Raw genomic sequence first — 15,678 nt, 5'->3', positions numbered from 1 at the left:
AGAGGATGGGGCATGGGCGTTCCAGGGTGGGCCAACAGTTGCACACACACATTCTTATTTTAAAACTGGAAGCCGCAGCTGTTGCTTATTAGCACCGGATGGAAGTGTAAGTACGAAGAACTAGAGAAGTCTGGATAAACTTGATATAGACTGGGCAAACTGGTTGACTGCTTGGTAAAAGTGGGAATGTCCTTCACATGAACATGTTTTAAAATCCTCTTGCCTGCGTTTGTTAAAGCTGACAAAGTCCTAAAGTAGATTTGTGAAGTACATTTGCTCAAGTAGCATCTTAAAATTAGGAGCATACTTACTCGCGGTAGCTGTATTTTAAATCATATGCACTTTCTTGTTCATACCCTTATCAGTCCAGACAAGTGGTTTTATGTATCCCTACCAGCAGATGGAAGCAGAGAACAAAACTTTGAGGCACTGCTACATAACCGAAGTGCCACCTGTAGTCTCTGTATTTCTGTCTCTAGTAGATGGTAGAGGTGCAAACCTGCAGTCTGACAAAAGGAAAAGAGAAGTTGTTAGAATAAGTTTTGAAGGCTCCCTGAGGTGTTAGGCTCCTTTGTGGACCATCCCTCAGGTGGAGCAGGGCGACTGGTGGGTTGGAAACCCCTGGCTGTTCATCCTCGTCTGGCCGGAGGTCCTGACAGCCAGGGCCTCTGATGTCTCCTCATGAGTCTTCGCTGGCCTGTCAGGGAAGTACCCTATTGTTTGCCTTGTAAGGTGCTATTTACAAAAAAAAAAGAAAACGGAAGCTCCTTTTTTATTGCATTTGCTAAAGGGAACAGTCTGAGGTGATGAGTGCCCCTGGGACAGCGGGAGCTGTTGGCGCTTTCAGGAAGGGAAGGTTGTCCCTCTCCCCGAGGGTCCCGGAGGCTTTGAGGAGGTAACAGCCGAGCTGGTAGGGAGCCGTGGGTACGGCTTCAATTTGCCTTGTGCGCGCCATTCAGGCCAGCACCGCCACGGAGCTCTGTTGTCTGGGCCGACTGCCCTTGCAACTTTTTTCCCGTGCACCTCCCAGGCCGATTTCCTTTGATTTTGCAGCACATGGCATTGCAGCCGTGTGTGCTGCCTGCTGGGTCTGTTGTCATGCTGCGGGTCTGCGCGTGGCACGGTGTTTAGCCGCGGGTGCGACCAGTGATGCTGTGCGCCGAATGCATAATGGCGCCAAAGCCTCACATGGCGGCCTGCTGGGTCTGGTCTGCACAGTTCAGCAGTAGATCCCTGTGCTTTGATTGCAAGGCGGCAGGTGAAGGTACCTCGACGGGGGGGAGGGGGGGGCTTGGAGAAGAGGGCCCTTCGTTCATCAGGGGGCCATGGCTGTTGTCCCACTGGGGCCTCGGGGACAGCCGTGCTTGCAGAGATCGCAGTCAGTGGCCTGCTGACTCCAGAGATTCCCCCCTGTCACCTGTGGTGCAGGAAGGTTGGGATAGAGGAGGTGATTCGGATGACCGCCTTCCAGAACAGGGGGCTGAGGATCCCGAAGATTTTGTTCTGCTTCTCCATAAGGCCTTCCTGGCGAGGAAGGGGGCAGGGGTCAAGTGTCTGAAGGGGAGACCTTCCCATCGTGCTTCCAAGAGTCCTAAGGTGGTCCCTGCCGGTGGGTCTGGAGATCTGCTCTGACACCTGAGTTTGGATCGAGCAGGTTTGGAGGCTGATCCCAGGGATGGGGAAAACTCTGATGATATTCCAGAGGATCCTTTGGATTGGCAGGGGGCCAATCCGAATGTGGACGCGGACTCAACCTTGAATGCGGACCCAGATATGAATAAGGATAAGCTGGACTCTGATGAGTTTCCTGTGCCAGAAGTGGATGAGCCTAGGGTGGTCCGCTTGTTTAAGAAGGATGAATTGCGTTCCCTTATTCTGCAGGTGTTGCAGGAATTGGGGGTGAAAGTGGCTCAAGAGGAGTTGGATAATGAGGGCGTGAATCCAGTCCTGGATGGGCTGCGGGGCCCGCCTAGTGCTTTTCCCTTACCTAAGAAGATTCGCAGGTTGGTGAACCGGGAAGTGGGTCTAAAGGTCATTAGGGCCATGGCTAAGCTTTACCCCTTCATGGAGGAGATCTTGGAGCTGATGTGGGGGTTTTGGCGGTGACCAAGAAGACGACCAACCCAGTGGCGGGGGCTGCCGCCCTGAAGAATGTTCAAGACCGCAAGTTGGAGATTCAGTTGAAACAGTTGTTTGAAGTTTCCACTTTTAGTCTCCAAGCCGCGATTTGTGGCAGCATAATGCAGAGGGCTTTTTTGTGCTGGGTGCAGAAGACACAAGAGCAAGCCTCCTCAGGGGATGTCAGTTCTCTGCTGTCAGCACGCTTGTAGTCTGGAGTGGTTTATGTCGCAGATGTGACTTGGTGTGCACTTCAGCCAGGAACATGGTCTCAGCAGTAGCAGCTCACAGATTTTTGTGGTTGCGAAATTGGTCGGTGGACATGTGGTCCAAGCACAGCTCTGTATTCTTCCCTTTAAGGGGAAGCTTCTTTTTGAAGAGGATTTGGATCAGCTGATGAAAACTTTGGGAGAGTCCAAAGGGAACAGGTTGCCTGAGGATTGGAAGACCAGCAAGACCGACCCTATTCAACATATATCTCCTCCCCCTATGCCAACTGCTCCATAACCTCAACCTCACCTACTTCATTTATGCGGACGACGTGCAGATTCTAATCCCCATCAAGGATCCCGTTTCCGACACTAAACTATTGGAATAGCTGCCTTCACGCCATTAACCTCCTCCTCACAAGCCTCAGCCTTGTTCTCAATACGTCCAAGACGGAACTGCTGGTCATTTCCCCCAATGATAATAACCCACTAGCCAACACTACTAATACACCATTAGTAAATCAAGTGAGAGAACTAGGAGCCATCCTAGACTCCAGAATGAACCTTAAAAAATTCATTAACAACACCACTAAAGAAGGCTTTTACAAAAACTACAGGTCCTAAAACAGTTAAGACCTCTCCTACACTTCCATGACTACCGCTCGGTCCTTCAAGCCATACTATTCTCAAAGATTGATTATTGTAATGCGCTGCTGCTTGGTCTCCCGGCCTCTTCCACCAAACCTCTTCAAATGCTGCAAAACGCTGCAGCCAGGATACTCACAAACTCTCGCCGTATGGACCACATCGCACCGATTCTAAAAATACTTCACTGGCTACCCATCCGCTACAGAATTATCTTCAAGACACTGACCATCATTCACAAAACCATATTTCAGCAATCCTCTCTCCAAATCACCTTACCCCTCAAACCACACTCCTCAGCAAGACCTACCAGATCTGCATACAGAGACTCCCTCCAGGTTCCCCCGAACAAATCCGCTATACACAACACCATTGAAAAACGAGCGCTATCAACTGCCGGTCCACATCACTGGAATTCTCTCCCGCCAGATCTCCGCCAGGAACATTGTCATATCACATTCAGAAAAAAATTAAAAACATGGCTGTTCGCCCAAGCATATCCTTGAAAGAAGCCTTATGGTAATCCACACGGACCAACACCCCACAGTTGTGTCCTCTTTCCGCCACACAAAGGAACTGTTTCTCTGCTAACTGCGCCCTCATATAACTTGCCTAATCGACTTCACTGTGTAAATTGTATATAATTCTCACCATGTAAGCAATTACTATCTGCTTACATGCACTGCTCTCCAGTTAGAAATTGTTAATCTATCCCTTTTTTCTAATAGCCTTGTTCCACATTCCCTGTTGTAATGTAACTTTTGCTTTCAGTGTTAACTGGTTTACCCCCTAGTTTATTGTAAACCGGTACGATAAGACCTGGTCTTGAGCATCGGTATATTAAAAGAATTTAAATAAAATAAATAAAGAAGGTGTTTCCACCTTGGTCCCAGTTTCAGGAATTGTATAGGTTCTGGTCAGGCAAGCCCTCCTCGGCTGCAGGAGCAAAGCAATCTGTGGGACAGCAGCAATCTTTTCGAAGCACCCGCAGACCTTCCAGGGATAGTGCCAGCCAAGGGGGCCAGTGGTGGAAAGTCATCACAATGAAGCCAGAATCACTTATTCCTCCATAGAAGTGGTAGAGGGAAGATTGTCCAGCTTTTACTAGGAGTGGGCCAAGATTACCTTGGACAACTGGGTTTTAAAGGTGGTGCGTGAAGGTTACGTACTAGAATTTTCTTGTCCTGTCAGGGAAGCCTTTCTGGAGTCCCTCATCATCTCTCGAAGAAAGCGAGAGGCAGTGTGGGGGACTCTGCGGAGGCTGTTAAGCTTAAATGTGATCATTCCTGTCCCGAGGGAGGAGCAGGGACGGGGAAGGTACTCCATTTATTTCATGGTTCCCAAGAAGGAAGGAACATTTCGGTCCATTCTCGACTTGCAGAAGGAGAACAGCGCCCTGAGGGTTCCACGTTTTCGGATGGAGACGTTAACGTTAATTGCAGCGGTCCGCAGAGGGGATTTCTTGATGTCATTGGATCTAACGGAGGCGTACCTCCATATTCCCATTCGACGGGACCCACAGAAGTTTCTTCAATTCATGGTGTTGGGGCAACACTCCCAGTTTCACACTCTTCTCTTTGGCCTGGCCACGGCGCCTTGAACCTTCTCAAAGGTGATGGTGGTAGTGGCAGCAGCCCTTCGAGAAGGTGTGTTCGTTCATCTGTATCTGGACGATTGGCTTATTTGTGCGAAAATGGAGGAGGAGTGTTTGAAGTCTCTCCAGCGGGTCATGGACACCTTGCGGTCACTGGGTTGGTGATAAATGTGGCGAAGATTCACCTGGTGCCATCCTAGTCTTTGGACTATGTGGGGGTGCTTTGTGATACCTAGAAGGGCTGGGTGTTTTTTTTTACCTCAAACAGGGTGACGACGTTACAGGTACAGGCGATGCGTCTGCTTCAGCTGTCGGTGTCAACAGTCTGGGAACATTTACAGGTTCTGGAGTCCATGGCTTCCACATTCGATTTGGTTCCATGGGCCTTCGCGCACATGAGACTGTTGCAAAATGTGCTCTTGTCCAAGTGGAATCTCTTGTCGAAGGAGTACTATCTGCTTTTACTTCTTCTACAAGAGTACAGATCCAGTCTGACATGGTGGCTATCAAGTCGCAATTTGGAAAAGGGAGTGGATCTGGAGAACCCAGACTGGGTGATGGTGGCCACGGACTCCAGTCTCAAAGGTTGGGGAGCAGTGTGCCTGGGGTGGTCTGCCCAAGGGCTTTGGTCGGCGAAGGAGAGAGCCTGGTCCATCAATTGCCTGGAAACAAGGGCGGTTTGGCCACTGGAGGCCTTCATTTCCTGGATCGGAGGCAGGATGGTTCGGGTATTCTCAAATAATGCAATGACAGTGACATACATCAACCGGCAAGGAGGGACGAAGAGTCACGTGGCTCTGGAAGCTCGGCAGTTGTTTGTTTGGGTGAAGCTCCATCTCGAGGGAATAACGGCATCTCATGTCACAGGTGCGGACAATGTACAGCAGACAGCAGTTAGATCCAGGGGAATAGGAGCTGTCCTCTGAAGCCTCGGATTGTATCTGTGCCAGATGGGGCATCCCCCAATTGGATCTTATGCTGACGGGGGCCAACACAAAGACGGCGAGGTTTTTCAGTTGCAGAAGAAAGGTCGGGGCAGTAGGACTGGATGCTCTGGTGTGCCTTGGCCGACGGGGATCCTGCTGTACGTGTTTCCCCTGTGGCCACTCGTCAGGCTAGTTCTGCAGCGCATAGAGTCATATCCGGGTTGGTGGTGCTGCTGGCGTCAGAGTGGCTGCGACGCCCGTGGTTCGCGGATCTCGTATATTTCACGGTGGAGGGAACCCTCAGGTTGGCCCATCTGACCTGCTTGCTGCAACAGAGGCCCATGTTTTCAGATCAGGAGGATCACTTGTCTCGCGGCTTGGCTTTTGAGAGGCGGCGGTTGTGTCTGAAGGACTATTCAGAACAGGTAATTTCTACCTTCCTCTACCTTCTACCTCTATGGCTTATGTCAGGTCTGGAAGGTCTTTGAGTCGTGGTGCCTGCAGCGCCAATTGTGTCCCCTATCTGTGGACGTTCCCCAGATTTTAGTCTTTTTGCAGGAGGGTTTGTCCTTTAACTCTCTCCACATGCAGGTATCCACTTTGGGTTCCCTTAAGGGCAAGATGCATGGGAGGTAAAGCAATTGCAGCATCCGGTTCAGAAGCTGTGTCTGGATTGGAACCTCAATCTGGTTCGGCGAGCACTCTGTGGTGCGCCCTTTGAGCCTTTGAGAAGGGCGACGTTGAAAGACCTGACGTTAAAAACAGTGTTTCTGGTGGCCACTTGTTCTGCCAGGCGGATTTCAGAGTTGCAGGCTCTGTCATGCAGGGATCCTTTTCTGCATATTTCTAAGGACGGGGTCACGTAGCAAATTGGTCTCCTCTTTCTTGCTGAAGGTTGTGTCCTCCTTTCATGTTAATCAGATAGTGGATCTTCCGTCCTTTCCAAAGTGATCTAAGCATTCTCCTCAAGGAAGAGTGCTGCATCTTTTGGATGTACGACGGATTCTTCTGCGTTATCTGGAGGTCACTAATTTGATTTGGCGCTCAGACCATCTTTTTGTTTTTGGTCGCGCGAAGAAAGGTGATAAGGCCTTAAAGATCACAACTGTGCGTTGGCTGAAGGTAGCCATTTCCTCTGCTTAAAATTTGGAAGGGTTACAAGATTCCTGTGGGGCTGAAGCACATTCTATCCCTTGCCTTTGGCCAGTTCGTGTCATATGGTAGCGGCAATGGATGACCCCTGTCACATGGTAGGGGTTAAAGGCCATGGTGCCATTTTGGTTAGTGGCAGCCGATGGCCCAGGAGCAGCAGATCACTCCCGGGCCCCCCTGCTGGACCACCAGGAGTTTTCGTGGGGGGGGGGGGGGGAGGCAGGGTAAGGTGGGGGCTGGACTTCTCTAGGAACTTATCCAAACCTTTTTTTAAACCCAGTTACACTAACTGCAGTAACCACATCCTCTGGCAATGAATTCCAGAGCTTAATTATGGACTTAGATCTAAATTGCAATAAGTAGACTTTAGCAATCAATTCAGTGAGTCCAGTTATAGTAATAGGTGTAAACTATGACTACTGTATACAGTATCTTTACTGTGTTCTGCAAATACTGATGTTTCTAAATCAATAGGTGGTAAAATAGCCTGCAATCTCTTTTTTTCAACAAAAAAAAAATTAGCTGTGCTCTTACAATCTGATATCTAATGACCACTTCTTAGGGTCTTCTGATAAGTTTCTCACTATATAAAACAAATCTTTGGTTGATTAAGTGTAACTTTAATTTGTTGAATATAATGACTTTTTCTTGCACTCCGTACACTATCTCAATAACTTTTCAGGCAAAACACATATGTCACTCTTATTTCAGGATCCCTATTTTGATACCACGCTCTTTCTTGGTGTAATTCACACATTTTTATAACCAAATCTGCAGAAAACTATGAAGCCTCACTTTTGCTTTCTCTTACCCAATGTTCTTCTAAGGGGTATTCATTTCATATATGTTATATTTAGAGCCTCATCCCATCCATTAACATCCATCAACATCTGCATCCTCATTAGAAACTTATTACTACCTGCTCCCAATCAATTTTTTTTACTCCTCTTACCCTCACTTCACCGGTTTATAATTCAGTAAAGAAAGCATTATTACAAAATGATCTGAACTTGGCATATCATTTATATCCTATTAACACCAATCAATTTATTCTGGGCAAACAATAGATCTAAAATATGCCCCTCCTAATGAAACACTCCTGTATTTCTGGACCATCCCATCAGTCAACATTACATCTACAAAATTTCTTGTACACAAAATAATTAAATTTGGAATCCTAAGCTGAAGATTTAATAAGACAAAAAGCCACACAATCAGGCCGATACAGTACAGTGCGCTCCTGTGGAGCGCCCTGTTAACCCGCATTTGGATGTGCGTTTTTGACGCGCTAGCTTTACCCCTTATTCAGTAAGGGGCAATAGCGCGTCGAAAACGCGCGTCCAACCCCCCCCAAGACTAATAGCGCCCGCAACATGCAAATGCACGTTGATGGCCCTATTAGTCATTCCCATGCAATTCAGTAAGTAAAATGTGCAGCCAAGCCGCACATTTTACTTTAAGAAATTAGTGCCTACCCAAAGGTAGGCGTTAATTTCTGCTGGTGCTGGGGAAGTGCACAGAAAAGCAGTAAAAACTGCTTTTCTGTGCACCCTCCGACTTAATATCATGGCGATATTAAGTCGGAGGTCCCAAAAGTTAAAAAAAAAAATTTTTAAACCAGCTCGCAGGTTGAAAATCGGACGCTTAATTTTGCCGGCGGCTGGTTTCCGAACCCGTGGCTGTCAGTGGGTTCGAGAACCAACGCCGGCAAAATTGAGCGTCTGCTGTCAAACCCGCTGACAGCTGCTGCTCCTGTCCAAAAAGAGGCGCCATGTTTATTAAACTTTAAAATAAACTTCAAGCAATTATACACTTGACTAGAATTACAGGTATAGAATGTAATTACAAAACTTGTTAAATTTCTTAAAAAGAAAAACATAGATTCTTTCATTACCTGTCTTTCAAGCCCTCAAATAAGAGAGAGAGAGAAAAAAGAGATCCATGTACCACAACTTCAGGTATAATTATTATTAAATATAACAACAATAAGAAATTTGACTATAGTATATTATCTATTATATGAGATCTAACTCCTTCAATGGATGCTTATGTTCCTGGTGACGAGTTTAGTAATGGTTTTCCTTTTTGAACTAAGAATTGTGTAAGCTGTTCTGATTGGGTAAATATATATATATGTATTTCCACTGGATTTGATTAGACATTTTCATGGAAACTTTAAAATAAAGTACATACCTAACTGCAGTAATTGAGGGCTCAAAAGAAGAAACTGTTTCCTACGCTTCTGGGTTTGACGTGATAGATCTGGGAAGATCTGGACTCTACAGCCAAGAAATTCTTTTGAATTTGAATATTCAAAAAATACTTTTTAATTATCCAATTTTTATCGGATTCTAACATAAAAGTTACCAAAAGTGTGGCAGATTTTGCTAGTTCGGTCTCTTTTTCCAAAATTTCTGAAATATCTAAATTCAAATCATGGACAGGTTGTAATTCCTGTTCAGGAATATCTTTACCCTGTTCGAATCTGGAGGTTTTCTTTAATGGTGGAAGGAAATATAATTTAGAGGTAATTGGCAAAGTAGCTTCTGGAATATCAAGTACCTCCATCAAATATCTTCTCCAGATTTGAATAGGGGTAGTAGTCTGCAACTTTGGAAAATGTATACATCGAATATTTCTACTTTTGGAAACATTTTCTAAATTTTCAACCTTAACTTGTTCTTTAATGATAGCAGTCTGTACCTCATTAACTTTTCCCAAATCATTCTTAAGTATTAAAACATCACTTATAACTTGCTGATTATCTTTTTCTACTTTTCCCACTCTTATTCTAATATCTGATTGCATCTTAATTAAAATTTCCATTTGTGACCCCATATTCTTATTTAAGGCATTAATAGCCCCCCAAATAAGTTCCATACTGAAAATTTGAGGTCTTGGCAACTCTTTAAATGGAAATAAGGAAATTTCATTAAAGTTCTCTCCTTGAACTTCATCTGCCATCCTTCTAGAGTTTTCACCGCCCTCCTGGCTGTTAATAAGTTCCGGCAGTATTTCCAGATGGTCATTATGCCTCAAGGGATCTTCTATCTGGCTCTCCTCTTTGGGCAGCCCGATCTTTCCCCCCTCCATCAGGAGTCTGCCAGCTGGATTCGGCGGTGTCGATCTCCCTTTGGGAGAGAGTGTTGTTGATAACTCTACAGCACCTGGTGGCTCTTCTTCTCCCCCCAGTGTGCTCAGTGAGTTCTCTGCCTCCACATTCATCCTACGGAGGATATGAGAACCCATTGGACCCACAATAGGTATAGCCTCTGGAGCAGATGAGGCGTGTCGCTCCTTAGCCTTCCTTTTCCGGGTGGAATGAGGCATCTGTTACTTGCCGGAACTCTCCCGATGGCATCGGTGTTTCCCCCTGACGCTGGCATCCCCCGCGGCGTGGCTCCGCGCGAATCGGGGCTTGGCCACGCCCCCTTTTGATGTCAGACGCCGGCGGAAGTGCTGGGCAGCGCGGGAAACCTGCCCTATTTAAGGGAGCTTCTTCTCTTCCGTGTTGCTTCGGCTACAAGTGTGTTGGGGAGTTTCTTTGCTGTGTTTCCTGTTGCTTGCTGCCTGGACTGTTACTGGATTACTCTGCCTGCCTTTGGATAAGTTGCCGTGGTTCCTGTTGCTCGCTGCCTGCCCTGGTCTGGACTGTTATGTTACTGGATTACTCTGCCTTCTGCCTGTCTTTGGATAAGTTGCCGTGGTTCCTGTTGCTTGCTGCCTGCCGTTGGACTACTCTTTCTGGTTCCTGTCATCACTGTTGGCTCTACCTGGACTACCAGGGGTGTCCTACCCAACGCCACTCTTCGAGCCTCCAGTTCCAAGAAGTTCAACTACTCAAGGTAAGCGGTCACCGGCCTTGGTTCCACGTACCAGTGTAACAGCATATAAGAAAATATATAAAACAGGAGTTCTCAGTTCCTCCACGTCGCAGTTAACTTGGATCTCTATGTTGAGGTTTAGGAGAGAGAGGGAGATTCTAAGGAAATATATATTTCACTCACCAAACTTGTAGATTAGTATCCAGCGAAATCCCGGCAAAGCCCAGCTTAGCCGCGCGCCTTAAGCTGCACGCCGGCGTCTGCTGCGCGCTGGCGCAAGCATCATTAAATATTCAGTTCCGGGTCCGCCTCCGGTACGCCCCTCTCAGCGTCCACACGGGTCTCACAAGTTACAGCTGAAAGTAATCACAGTTCTGGGCAAGAAGAAATCTTACCCTGGGAAATTCCACAGCCAAATGGTAAGTTTGCTCCCTCTGCTCTCCACCTCCCCGCGGGCCCTAATTTAAACATTTTGTTTTACTGTATCGCGCGCACAGGACACTGGGCACTCTCTCACGAACTTTACTGTATCGGCCTCAATGTTAGTCAACATACCTTTTCACCATCATTTAAACGTGCAGGTAGTCTTATTAATTTGCATATCACTTCTAAAAATGACTAAACTCCACCTCCCCTTATCTCTTGAAGGTCCCTCATAAACATAACCTAATGGACATATCTCATTTAACAATATAACATCCAAATCTGTGTCATGATTCTGTTACAAATGAAACATCTAATCTTATTTTCATCAAGCCCTTTGTGTCTTTCAGAACTTGCAATTATGTAGCCTAACTTCAACACTTTAAGGCAGGACAGCATTTCCTCTCCATTTTTAAGCTGTGGATAAATTAAACAGTTGCCATGAAAATATGCATCATACTTTGGCCTTTTCAGCAACCCCCATTGTATCTGCCATTAGCAACCACATTTGGAATGGAATACTGTTTAGTAAGGCCATCCATAAAAATTCCCAACACTTGAAACTCACTAAAATCAAAAAATAAATAGAACATCTGAAAATCAAAACTAACCTGTAGACCAACATTGCCAACCTCATAATAACTAATTACAGCTTTAAATTAACGTAACATAAAGAATTATTTTTTATACTCACAGCTATCCTCCTTAATAATTTTGAAACAGCAGTATATCTACTCCCTCTGTCCCCATGAAGGAGCACACAAATGGGCAGGCCCTTTGGCAAGCCAAATAAAGGCCCGCCTGCAGGCAGCCCCTAAGTAGGGGAATAGCAATGGTGGTGATGATTGGTGTCACTAACAGTAGGGCACAACCTTCCCCAGTCAATCAGCAATAGATCAAGAAACACTATTGTAGTCTTATGCAGGCACATAGGACTTCATCCCAATAAAGTGTGCCGTTCATTCAATGTACCAGCTCCAGTTATGCCTGCAGGCAGCCCCTAATTAGGGAAACGGCAATGGTGATGTTGACTGACGTTACTAGTTGGGGGTGTTCTGCTGAGCTAGTCTATTTGGTTACAGTGCAGTTGCAGGCATCCACTACCTATCAAGAATAATCACATCTCCCAAACTCATCTGCCTTGGATCTTTTTTCTATATTGAAATATACTTATGAAAAGTTAAAGTAATAATCCCATGGTTCCAGGTAAGATATATGTGCCAATTTGTATACTGTAGACTTTACAAGCGGTGTTCCATTAAATAGTTGATACTGCTGCTAACACTGATATAGGCTGTATGGACTGCATCTCCTCATAGGCAAGCTGTGTGATGCTCTACTACACAAATGCTTTAGCCTGGACCTTAGGTTGTGTCCTGATCAAAGAAACCAGTCTCAGAAGTAGGCTAAGTGCTGCTCTAATCCATAGAAAACTTTGATAAGAAATGTTGATGCTTCTATGTTGCCAGAATAACCATAAATTATTCCTTATTTATAGACCTTTGGTCTAATTATATTCTAATTAGAAGATCTCTTGAGCTTTGTGACATTGCAGTTCAACTCTCCACCCTCCTCCTTTGGGTTTGATCTAAGTCAGAACCGGCCTGGGTTTTATGACATAGCAGTTCAACCACCCCCACCCTCCTCCTCCTGGATTTGAATTCAATCAGAACTGGCCTCTACTGGGTTTTGGCACTATAAACCTTCATTTGCAATTTCTTGTGGGATAGGGAGATCCTTCATTTTCTATACTTCACTTCCCATCTAGGTGTCAGACTGCAGCTTTATAAATGTGCTTGCAACTTGAGTCTAGCTGAGGGGTAAAATCCAGTCCTGGAGTGCAACAAACAGACTCAGTAATCAAATTCAGGTCTCGTGCTTGGCAGTGCACAGCACTTCCACTAAGCCACCTGGCTAGCCCAGGGATCTCCTTGTTAATGCCAAGCTATTTAGTTGAAAAAAACAAAATCCAGAATCTTTTGGGCACTGCACTTGATCTGTGTAATTCTTTCCCTCCCTTCCTGTAAGACACTACAAGGTATATATCAATCCATTACCAACTGAAAACCTGGGTCTTTAGCCACTAAAGCCATGGACTAAACAATCCTCTCTTTATGGCTTATGAAAGGCAATAAGCCAACAGAACCTAGACACTATATGCTTTATTCTCGACTAACTGCATGGAATTTGTAACTTAAGATTTCTCTTTGACATTGCTGATCTTCCTCTTTATAATTTTTTCATTTTTCTGTATTAACTCTTGCCCTTTTCTCTGTTGTATTGACTTCAAATTATAAAGCGTACCAGAATGTAACTTCACTTTAATCTAATTCTAATTTGCTTTGATGGGGCTGCCCAGCTATGAAAGATGGACTAGAAATAGTAAATTTAAAAACCTAAATTCCCTGTACATACCCGGATCAGGCCAGACTGTGGGTTGAGCCTCCTTTCCAGCAGGTGGAGACAGACTAAAACTGAGGACAGAGCCTATCCTATAACTCTTCAGTATTTGTCTGTCTCCAGCAGGTCTCCCTTCGGTCTCCTGTTCTAGGCTAGTCAGCCTTCTTTTCTTCATTTCTTCCAGGATCAAGCTAGTACTTATTCCTTAGGGATTTTGTCTTTTTCTTCCTGTCAAAATAAAAAAATTAGAAAAAGTTAAAGTTGATTAGGAAGTTGGTAGATTTTGAATTTTTCTTCAGGAGACTGCTCCATCTCCTGGTTCTTGCCGAACTCAGGGGGGCTTTGCCCCTTGTGCAGTGCATAGCCTGTGTCCGTTAACGCTTCCAGGTGTGGGGACAGAGTCTGGTAGTCCAGTTCTCGTCTCCCCCTCCTCTGGCTGCCGAGGGGTCATAGGTTTCCGCTGCTGTGCTCAGTCTGTAAAAAAAAAAAAAAAATTATTAAGTATTTCCAGTACTTCTAATATTTACCTGCAGCAGCAGACCCATATCCTTTATTTTTGGTTCTCTCAGGGCTTGAACCAGCAGCCAAACAGGCAGGAGTCAGCAGGTTTCCCCCCTGCTTCACTCCAGGCCTGCAGGCTGTCAATCACACTTTTTTTCTCTGCAGTTTTTTCTTCAGAGCTGCTCTCTCTTTGCTGCGGCAGGCAGCCTGCCTCTTCTGGGTCAGCCCCCTTCGTGTTTTTTGCGAAGGGGCCTCTGCTCTGCCTCCCTGCCGGGTGGAGAAGGTCCCTCCCCGGCAGAGCAGGCAAATTTAGCCCGGGGATCGAGTCCCCAGAGCTTGGCCAGGCCGTTCCCGGGTTGGGAAAACCCAGGAGCGGCGGCCATTTTGAATTTTTTATCGGCTCCGTTTTTGGAGCTCCCTGGGGCTGGGGGGGCCGATTTTTTTTAACAGCCACACCCCGATTTGAGCCCCGCAATCCCCCAGGCTGGGTTCTTTGACACCCCCTCCCCTACCCGGGTCATTAGGGGCTCATTTTTTAACAGAATTTGCCCTCTTCCTGCATGATCCGTATTTAACTAGCTTGCAGGAGGTGGAGGAATGTCCCCCCCCTTGACGCCCCCACGGCGAAAATTTCCCGCTCCGCGCCATTGACGGTTAGACCGGCTGCAGAGCCCCCGGGGTCCCTAGGGGTGCGGGTAAACCCGGGGGTGCCCCCCCGACCCCCTGGTGGAGCCGGTCTCCCCAGATCCTGCCGCCAATCCGGATGCGGAGGATTCCCACCCCTGGAGGGGGACGACTCCAGGGTCTTACGGACACCCTTATGGCCTTTTTTGCCCGAGGATATGGACCCGGTCCTGGCGGGACTCAGGGATCCGGCAAGTGCCTTCCCCTTTCATCCCACACACAAGTTGTTGCGCCTGCAGGAATGGGAGGCTCCCGAGGCGGGACTCAGAGACGGCCGTGCCATGGACGAGCTTACCCCCTCCCGGAGGTATGCTTTGATTAAAAAAAAAAACAAACAAAAACAATAATCCCTCCGTGGACTACTCTGCGGCCATGGCACTGGAGGGTTCCACGGTTTTTTTAGACGCCCAGGACCGCATGCTCGAGGCTCATGTGCAGCACATTTTTGATGTCCTGGCACTGAGGGTACGTGCGACTATTTGCAGCAGTCTCATGCTGTGGGCAGGTCTCAGGTGGGTTCAACAGTTGCTCTGCACCCGGGACCTCCCATACGCAGAGGCTGAGCATACGACCTTCTTCGAGTCCAGGTAAAGGCAATGGCCTCTACGATGTCTGCCAAACAGCTCCTCTGGCTGCGCCATTGGTTGGCCGTGCCATCCTCCAAAGCCCGGTCGGGCATGTTGCCGTTCGAAGGTAAGCTGCTTTTTGGCAAGGACCTTGAGAATCTTATGGATTCCTTAGGGGAAAGTAAGGTCCATAAGCTTCCGGAGGCCCGTCCGAAACCATCCCGTTCTTTTACACCCTCTCTTCCAAGTTTTCGGGGCCAGAGACGGTATACCCCACGCAGGCGGGGTGGCTCCTCAGGGTGTTTTTCCTTCTTGGTCGCAGCCTTCCCGTGGGCGCCGTCCCTTTCGCGAGGGCCAGCCCACGCTCTCCACCCTTAGGCCTACCACACAATGGAGTTCACTTGGCTCATTCCTCAGTCCCATTCCTAGGTGGCCGCTTTTCCCTGTTCTTCGTAGAATGGGTCAAAATCATGTCTGACCAGTGGATCCTCGACATTTTCAGAGATGAGTACGCCTTCGACTTTGCTCGAGATCTTCGGGATCTTTTTCTATTTTCCCCGTGCGGGCGGTCCAAGCGGGAAGCGGTGGAGCAAACTCTCTCCAGGCTCCTGTGTCTGGGCACGGTGGTCCCGGTTC

The 15,678-nt window shown here is 47.1% G+C and overlaps 1 protein-coding gene across 1 annotated transcript in view; it reads left to right on the top strand.

Moving 5' to 3' along the window:
- The window catches only part of MYCBP2 (MYC binding protein 2), a 1,075,853-nt gene that overhangs the window by 970,163 nt on the left and 90,012 nt on the right, over positions 1-15,678 (top strand).

The sequence above is a fragment of the Rhinatrema bivittatum genome, chromosome 5, assembly GCF_901001135.1.
Source record: "Rhinatrema bivittatum chromosome 5, aRhiBiv1.1, whole genome shotgun sequence".
NCBI classification, from domain to species: Eukaryota; Metazoa; Chordata; class Amphibia; order Gymnophiona; family Rhinatrematidae; genus Rhinatrema; species Rhinatrema bivittatum.
This window is presented reverse-complemented; position numbering and strand designations above follow the sequence as displayed.